The following is a 6670-nucleotide window of genomic DNA, read 5'->3' as shown; positions in this document are numbered from 1 at the left end:
TTCCCAGGAAGATTTGCATAACTGGCTGACTTCACAGTTTGATTTACTTTGGTTTCAACGACAGTGTCCTCTATGGTTCCATTTGCTTGCTTTTCGCACTGTTGCACAAGCTTTACATGACGTACGGTGCAGGAGGGTGCGTTGTCACCACTATAGCAAGCCAATAATGTAACTCTATTAAGACGTCTCTGTTGGCACGACGTTTATTCGGCCCGAGTACTCGGAGAGAACCAGCAAAGGCACACACCCGATGATGATCACACATAACTGATGATGAGGATCGAGCAACGTAGAATGATGATGATAATATACAGATGAAGAAGACGTGCGTAATAAACGCCCACACTAATTTACCCCCCACGTGGAAGCGGCCATCCTGGCCGCAGTCAAGTGACGAAGAACGCCGCGTGAAGGGTTTCATGTGGGAACATGAAAACCTCGGTGCTGCGACAACGGCGGTCTGTTACGGTGACCAGGAGTCACACGATAATTGACCGGCGATGTCTGCTCCAGGACTATATAGGCCCGATGAATCACGGCTGGAACTTGTCGCACAAACCAGGCGTGTGAAGGGGCGTCAATAGAAGTATTTCCTCACCAGGTCGGAAAGACGCAACGCGATGGAATGGTCGTAAATGATCTTCTGGTCTTGTTGTCTGGCTGCTGTGTTTACGCGAGCAGGCTGGCGGCACTGGGCGAGTCGTGAAACGATTCTTCGCTAGACGATGCAGATGGGCTGACAGGAGAATTGAAGAAAGAAACGTCTGGAAGGGAAGTAGGCGACCGTCCGTAACTAGGTAAAATGGCGAGTAGCCGTGGTACGCTGAACGGCCGTGTTGTAGGCGAAAGTGACGAATGGTAGAAGCTTGTCCCAATTCTTGTGATCAGGTTGAATATACGGCTATCATGTCGGCAAGCGTGCGATGAAATCCCTCTGTCAAACCGTTAGTTTGTGGATGGTAACTCGACGCTGTTTTGTGGTGGTACCAGAGGCACGCAGGACTTCGTTTAAAAGTTGCGAAAAAAGACCTTTCCACGGTCGCTTAGCAGTACCCGAGGAGCACCATGGCGCAGAATTATAGCTTGAAGGACGAAGTCAGCAACCTCCGAAGCTGAGCCTGATCATTGATGTAGTCTCAGCGTAGCGCGTCAGGTGGTCGACGGCGGTCACTATCCACCGATTGCCAGCTGCAGTAACAGGAAGGGGCCCGTAAACCCGTACAAAAATGACTGTTGATTTTCCGTTGACGTATTGTTGGGGTATTGTTGAATCAACGGACTTTCAACAAAGTCTCTAAAGTCTTTGAGTTCGCTCAACAGTTGCACAATGATATTACCATTGAGAGCTTCTCAATAAATAATTTATTGAGTAATTTGTGTTGATTTTCGTAGTTGTTTTTTTGTTTGTGTGAGCAGTTGAGTTTAGCATATACTAATTAGGACTCGCATATGAAGGCGACATTTCAAAACTTTATTAAGAAGCATTCTTTGCCTCATTCTTGTCACTTTGCGGTAGGTAGGTAGGTTCTAGTTTGGGCTCGCTTTCGTAAAAAGAAACAGTGTGTGACCGACTTTGGCACCGAACGTTGACCGTCGAGCGCAGCAGCCCGGTGCTCTAACCTTTAGGCCACGAGCGCACGCGTACGTCTCTCGTTCCGAAACCAGTCAGCGTTTTGAATGCTCGGCGCGCGCGCCCCATGTAACTCCCTCGTCTTCTTGCGACAGCTCGCGCTTTCAGGCGCCACGTTAGACTGTACTATGTCCGGGACCAGCCCGCTTTCGTAGCCGTTTAGGCTACGTAGAAACTGCGACTTTGAACCATCTTCATGATCGCCCACGAGTGACTTGCTCGCCAGCGTACAAATGCCATCGTCGTTTTAACATACAACATATGGCATAGCCATGGTGCGATCCAAAATGTGCACGTTTTAGGGAGCAAAAATGTGAAAATCACTTGCAAACACGGTGACTGCGTGCATGGGGTTCCCCAAAAGTAGACACGGCGGCAGCGCGGATGGTGGCGATAAGGCAGGCGCCGACAAGCGACGACGGTACCTTTGAGCACCGGACGCGCTGTGCGAGCCGTAGGATGCAAGCGCGCACAGGCTGTAAACATACACTTCAAAGGTCTTAGAATCTCCTGTGCCACACCCTGTGTCTCGAAAGCATAACACATTTTTTAATCCAACGGCCGTGGTGCTAGATATCAAACAACGAACGCGCTTTGAGAGCACAGCGCGTTGAAAGAGTTTCGGATTCAGCAACAGCCGCAACATTACGCAGCTAATCGCTGCCTCAACGGCTGCTCCCGACACTCGCCTTGCAGAGCATGCCATGGAAGCCTCCCTAGCCTGCAGCTCTCCTAGGTTCAGTGAAACAAACGACGGCCAAAGAGAAATGAAAGAAATCAAACAACAGTTACGAGCCCACGTTATACCCTACTTTTTTCCGCGTCATCTGCAAAGATGCTGCAAACTACTTAACAAGTTGTGTTCCTAAAATAAAGATATTAGTCATAACTTTTACTCATAGGTGACGCAATGAACGCCAAACCAGTGTTTGAGCATGAGCAAGTGTGTGCGTGCGTGCGTGACTTATTGTGAGCAGTCTTTTGCAACGGTATCTAGTGTGCCGTTAGTTTCGTAGTCGCAATTTTGTTAATCGTATTATTATTTTTTACGCTACAAATTAAGTTTTCCTTCAAAATTTATTATTTTTCTATGAACAAAAATTATCAATTATTATTTACGGATTTTAGTGGTTATTTTTGGTAGGAACGATTTATGGCCGTGACTGCTGCGACCCGGTCGCAGCAAACAAAGGTGCCCAAAACGTTTGGTGCGACCCATGACGTCACGTCCGCTATAACCATGATGTCACTTCCGTTTATTTTCATGGCGGCTGTTTTTCGGGGCCGGTCGCGTTGTGAAGCGGTCCGTATTCCGTGCCTTCTTACAGAGTAAGTAATCCATTTTTCCACTCTATATGCATGTAATAAAAGGTTGGGGCTGTCAGCTGCTTGATGTGTTGCCGTTAGTTATCTTGCGCGCATATTTTGCCTCGTGACCGCGTCAAATTGCAGCCGGCCCGTGGAATAGGTCGTGGCATCCATACAAAGCTATAAAGCTGATCCTCCGTCAGGATCGTTAGTACGTGTACAGAACCATCCAGTAGTGTGGTTCAGTGAATGATGCGTGAAAAAACGAGGACGCAAGAAAATCCTGGCATGGTGAGCTGTTCCGCCAGATCGTGTTGAATCGCGTTTTTGCGCGAGATGGTCGAACAGCTTTGCTACTGCTTTTCTACAGCTTTGCTGCATTTCATTTAATCATCACCTGCATTCTTTTTAATAAGACAAATGGCATTACTGCGCGAAGGAGCGTCTCGGAAGTTTCCCAACAACAGCCAATGCCGCCGTGCCTGTTGCATGCACGCTTACCAGCTACACGCTGTCCTGATGCAGTTGGAACGATTATGACGCAGTATCAGCCTGCTACTGCGGGCTGCAGGATCACGATGACAATACAATTAAAATAACTAAAGAAATTAATGCAGTAAGTGTGGTGTTCAAACGTTGCCAAGCGTGATAAGCGGACCTGCCTCGTAAGATGCGTTGAATGAATCGGCTTTCTAAAGTCAGCTTCGCCGCAGTAGACGTGTTACGCGGTGAAGCTTACCCAAAAATTATTGCAGTGAAGCATACCAAAAGTGAAAAGGGGCCGCTATCACGGGACATGTATATGTTCCTTAACTAAGTACGCGCGCACTCGCCTTCGCCCATCACATTACGCGCGCCCAGGAGCGTAATAAGTGTATTGGCAGGTGTACTCACATATATGAAAACTGCCAAGAAAAGCTGGTTAAGGCAAGCTCTCTTGTCGAAACGTTTGCACCAGCCTGTTCGACCACTGTTATATCACCGCAGTTTGTGTATTGCGGTGAAGCATACCGATAGTGGGTAGGGGTCACGCGAATCGGGAGTGTAGGGTTTCAGCCAGCGACGAACCCTACCAGTCTCAACGTTCTAGTCTCAACAAAGCTCATTTTTGCGCCAGGATGACGTTTCGACAACTTTTGTTGGCTGTTGGTGATGACACAACTCTTTTACAGATAACATTCTCTAAGCCTTTTGAAATGACAGGGAGCACTGACACCGGCCGATAATTTGACATGTCATTTCTGTCCCCTGATTTAAACAGTGCAGTCAGCTTCGCCTGTTGCATTTTTGTAGGGTAAACGCCAGTAGACAAGCAAACATTGAATACGTGGGTGAAAACAGGCACTTTGCTTTGTTGTGTACCTGTCATACTGCTATTAAATTTTCCTTTCCTTTTAAAGTGCTTACGTACATCACATCGCAAGGAGTCACTGTGTAATTAGTGGCCTTGTCATGTTAAAAAACCAGGCTCTACTCAAGAGAGGTTGGGGTTAAGTACCTGTGAAATTTTTTTAGAGGGGTAGTTTTCTGAGAAGAAATCAGATGCCAGAAACAGACCTGTGGTATCCTGGGTTTGAGTATGTAACAGTGGAAAGGATACAAAATACATTATATTTCTTGTCTGAAACCAACAAGTAAGTGAAATATGTAAATATATTAAATAGCGTCCATGGAGCAACTGCAAGCTGTGCACACCTAGACCCAAAACGCGCTTCTCTTGCTCCAGTCCATGCAGGCTGTCAGCTGCTTTGTTGAAGCCTCTAGTACATTCTCAGTGGTGCAGTAATTATTGTCTGCATTTTGCTCAAGTGTGCCCTAGAAATAATTGAGTGATTTGCAGTTGCAACTGGACTGCAGCCTCAGCTTGGGAGACCAGTGGTAGGGCACATTTTGTAAAACTAAGCTACACATAGCATTACCAGTTTGAGCAGAGACCTGTTTATATATGTGTCGTCTTTAGCATCTAGATTTTTTACCATGAATTCGGAAAAATCTCCAGCACATCGAGTCCCTAGATTTGAAATGCTGTATAAGTTGTCTTCTTGTTCATTGCGGTTGCGCTTAACTTCTGTCCAAATAGGAGAGCACTTCTGCATAGCACATCAAGGACCATTCTTATTAACATGCCTTCCTTTTATTTATCTTACCTACAATCAAGAGCACACGTATATAGCACATGAATGTGCTGTGCTTGAACTTGACTTACATTGCCATGTTTAGTAGCACAGTGCTCATAGTTGGTGTTGGTTCATTCAAGCTAAGCATTACTACAACCTTTAACTGTAGGTATTATGGTGTGAGAGCAGAGAAATGGATATGCAAAGACAGTTAGGCACGTTAAGACATCTTTTTGTGTGTGAAAAGGTGAAAGATACACAAAATGGGATAGAACACGTCCACTTTCATCTTTTCTCACAACAACAACAACAAAAAAAAAAAGTCGGAGGAATAAGGTTCCTTCACTGTGCCATAGAAACTATATGTTTGCTCTCAAATGTAATTCTGATTCGTTGGATTTGTTCTTGTGCTGTTTTTCTTGAGTGTGCTTTACTTTTCACACGTCAACGTTTCAAACTCGTTTTTATTTTTGACAGACTGAACATCCCACGTCTTGGTTTGACTTCCTGGTACAGGATACTTGCAGTTGGCATGGAGTGGTGAAGCAGCATGGTGTACTTTTATTAAAAGCACAGATTTCACCAGTATAGAAGCAGTTCATCAAAAAAAAAAAAACGTGTGCTGAAAATAAAGTGTTCCTACCCACATTCCTCAGTGTCTAATTATGCTTGTATCCCTGTGTTCTCTTCAGCAAAACCACTTATATGGGGAATTGATTGTGATAAGTGCTTGTGAAGTTTTCAGGAAGAGCTTTGGACCCTTTTTACTGGTGCACAGGTAAAATGTGCACATGCTGTAAAATTGAAACACAGGGTGGAGTAGCAAACACCAATGCTTGATGTGGCATTTGTCGGGCTTGTGTGTCGGCACATTTTCCATACAACAATATACTCTAGGACAGCATGCTAGCACTACAAAGCACCCATCTCTTATGTTAGGTATAAATTACTGCAAGCTCTTTAAAGATGGTCACAAGAGAAATGCTGGCTTTAATTCAAAACCAAAGGTGAAGGAAGCTGTGCAAATGTATTGAGAAATTATGCAATCTGTGCCGTTTACTCAGTTCAGGTAACGTCCAAACGTGCCATAAGGCCTTGATAGCTGAAACCTGAGTAACAACTGGTAATGCAATTAAAGAATCTTGCTACACCTCTAAAAATGAGGCAGTGAAATGAAATTAGTGTCACAATTCCTTTTTGTTGGGACTTCGTTTGGGTTGAATATACTGATTGTAACAACACAAAGTGGAGGGGGTGATGCACATTAGAGAAATGCTAGTCTATTTTTATATTCCACCTTCTCTACGTTCAAAGTGCAGTAAAGTTACCATGGAAAGCTACAGTGAAGCCATTGGTTGAGTCTGTATGGTGGCAATCACCAACCTAACTGCTTGGGTTTATAGTGCCTTACTTGTACATACCTATTTAAACGTTGAGCTATTTGAACATTGATTAAGGTAACCAACATATGAACAAGTAGTTTACTGAGTAAATTACATGGGGAAGGGCAGAAAGATAGGACAGAGCACAGGGGGTGTATTCTGCAAGTGTCAACCAAATGGACATAACCATTTCAACTGCTGCTTAAGTTCTGATTGGCTGGGCTGGGGCACAC

General features: G+C 45.0%; 1 long non-coding RNA gene across 1 annotated transcript; it reads left to right on the top strand.

Annotated features, from left to right (window-relative positions):
• Positions 1-2898: 2898 nt before the first annotated feature.
• On the top strand, positions 2899-5703 carry LOC125942331 (uncharacterized). The gene is made up of 2 exons (XR_007465009.1): positions 2899-2959; positions 5533-5703. It is a non-coding gene; the product is annotated as an uncharacterized LOC125942331 (long non-coding RNA).
• The last annotated feature ends 967 nt before the right edge of the window (positions 5704-6670 follow it).

This window comes from Dermacentor silvarum, chromosome 1 (assembly GCF_013339745.2).
Source record: "Dermacentor silvarum isolate Dsil-2018 chromosome 1, BIME_Dsil_1.4, whole genome shotgun sequence".
NCBI classification, from domain to species: Eukaryota; Metazoa; Arthropoda; class Arachnida; order Ixodida; family Ixodidae; genus Dermacentor; species Dermacentor silvarum.
This window is presented reverse-complemented; position numbering and strand designations above follow the sequence as displayed.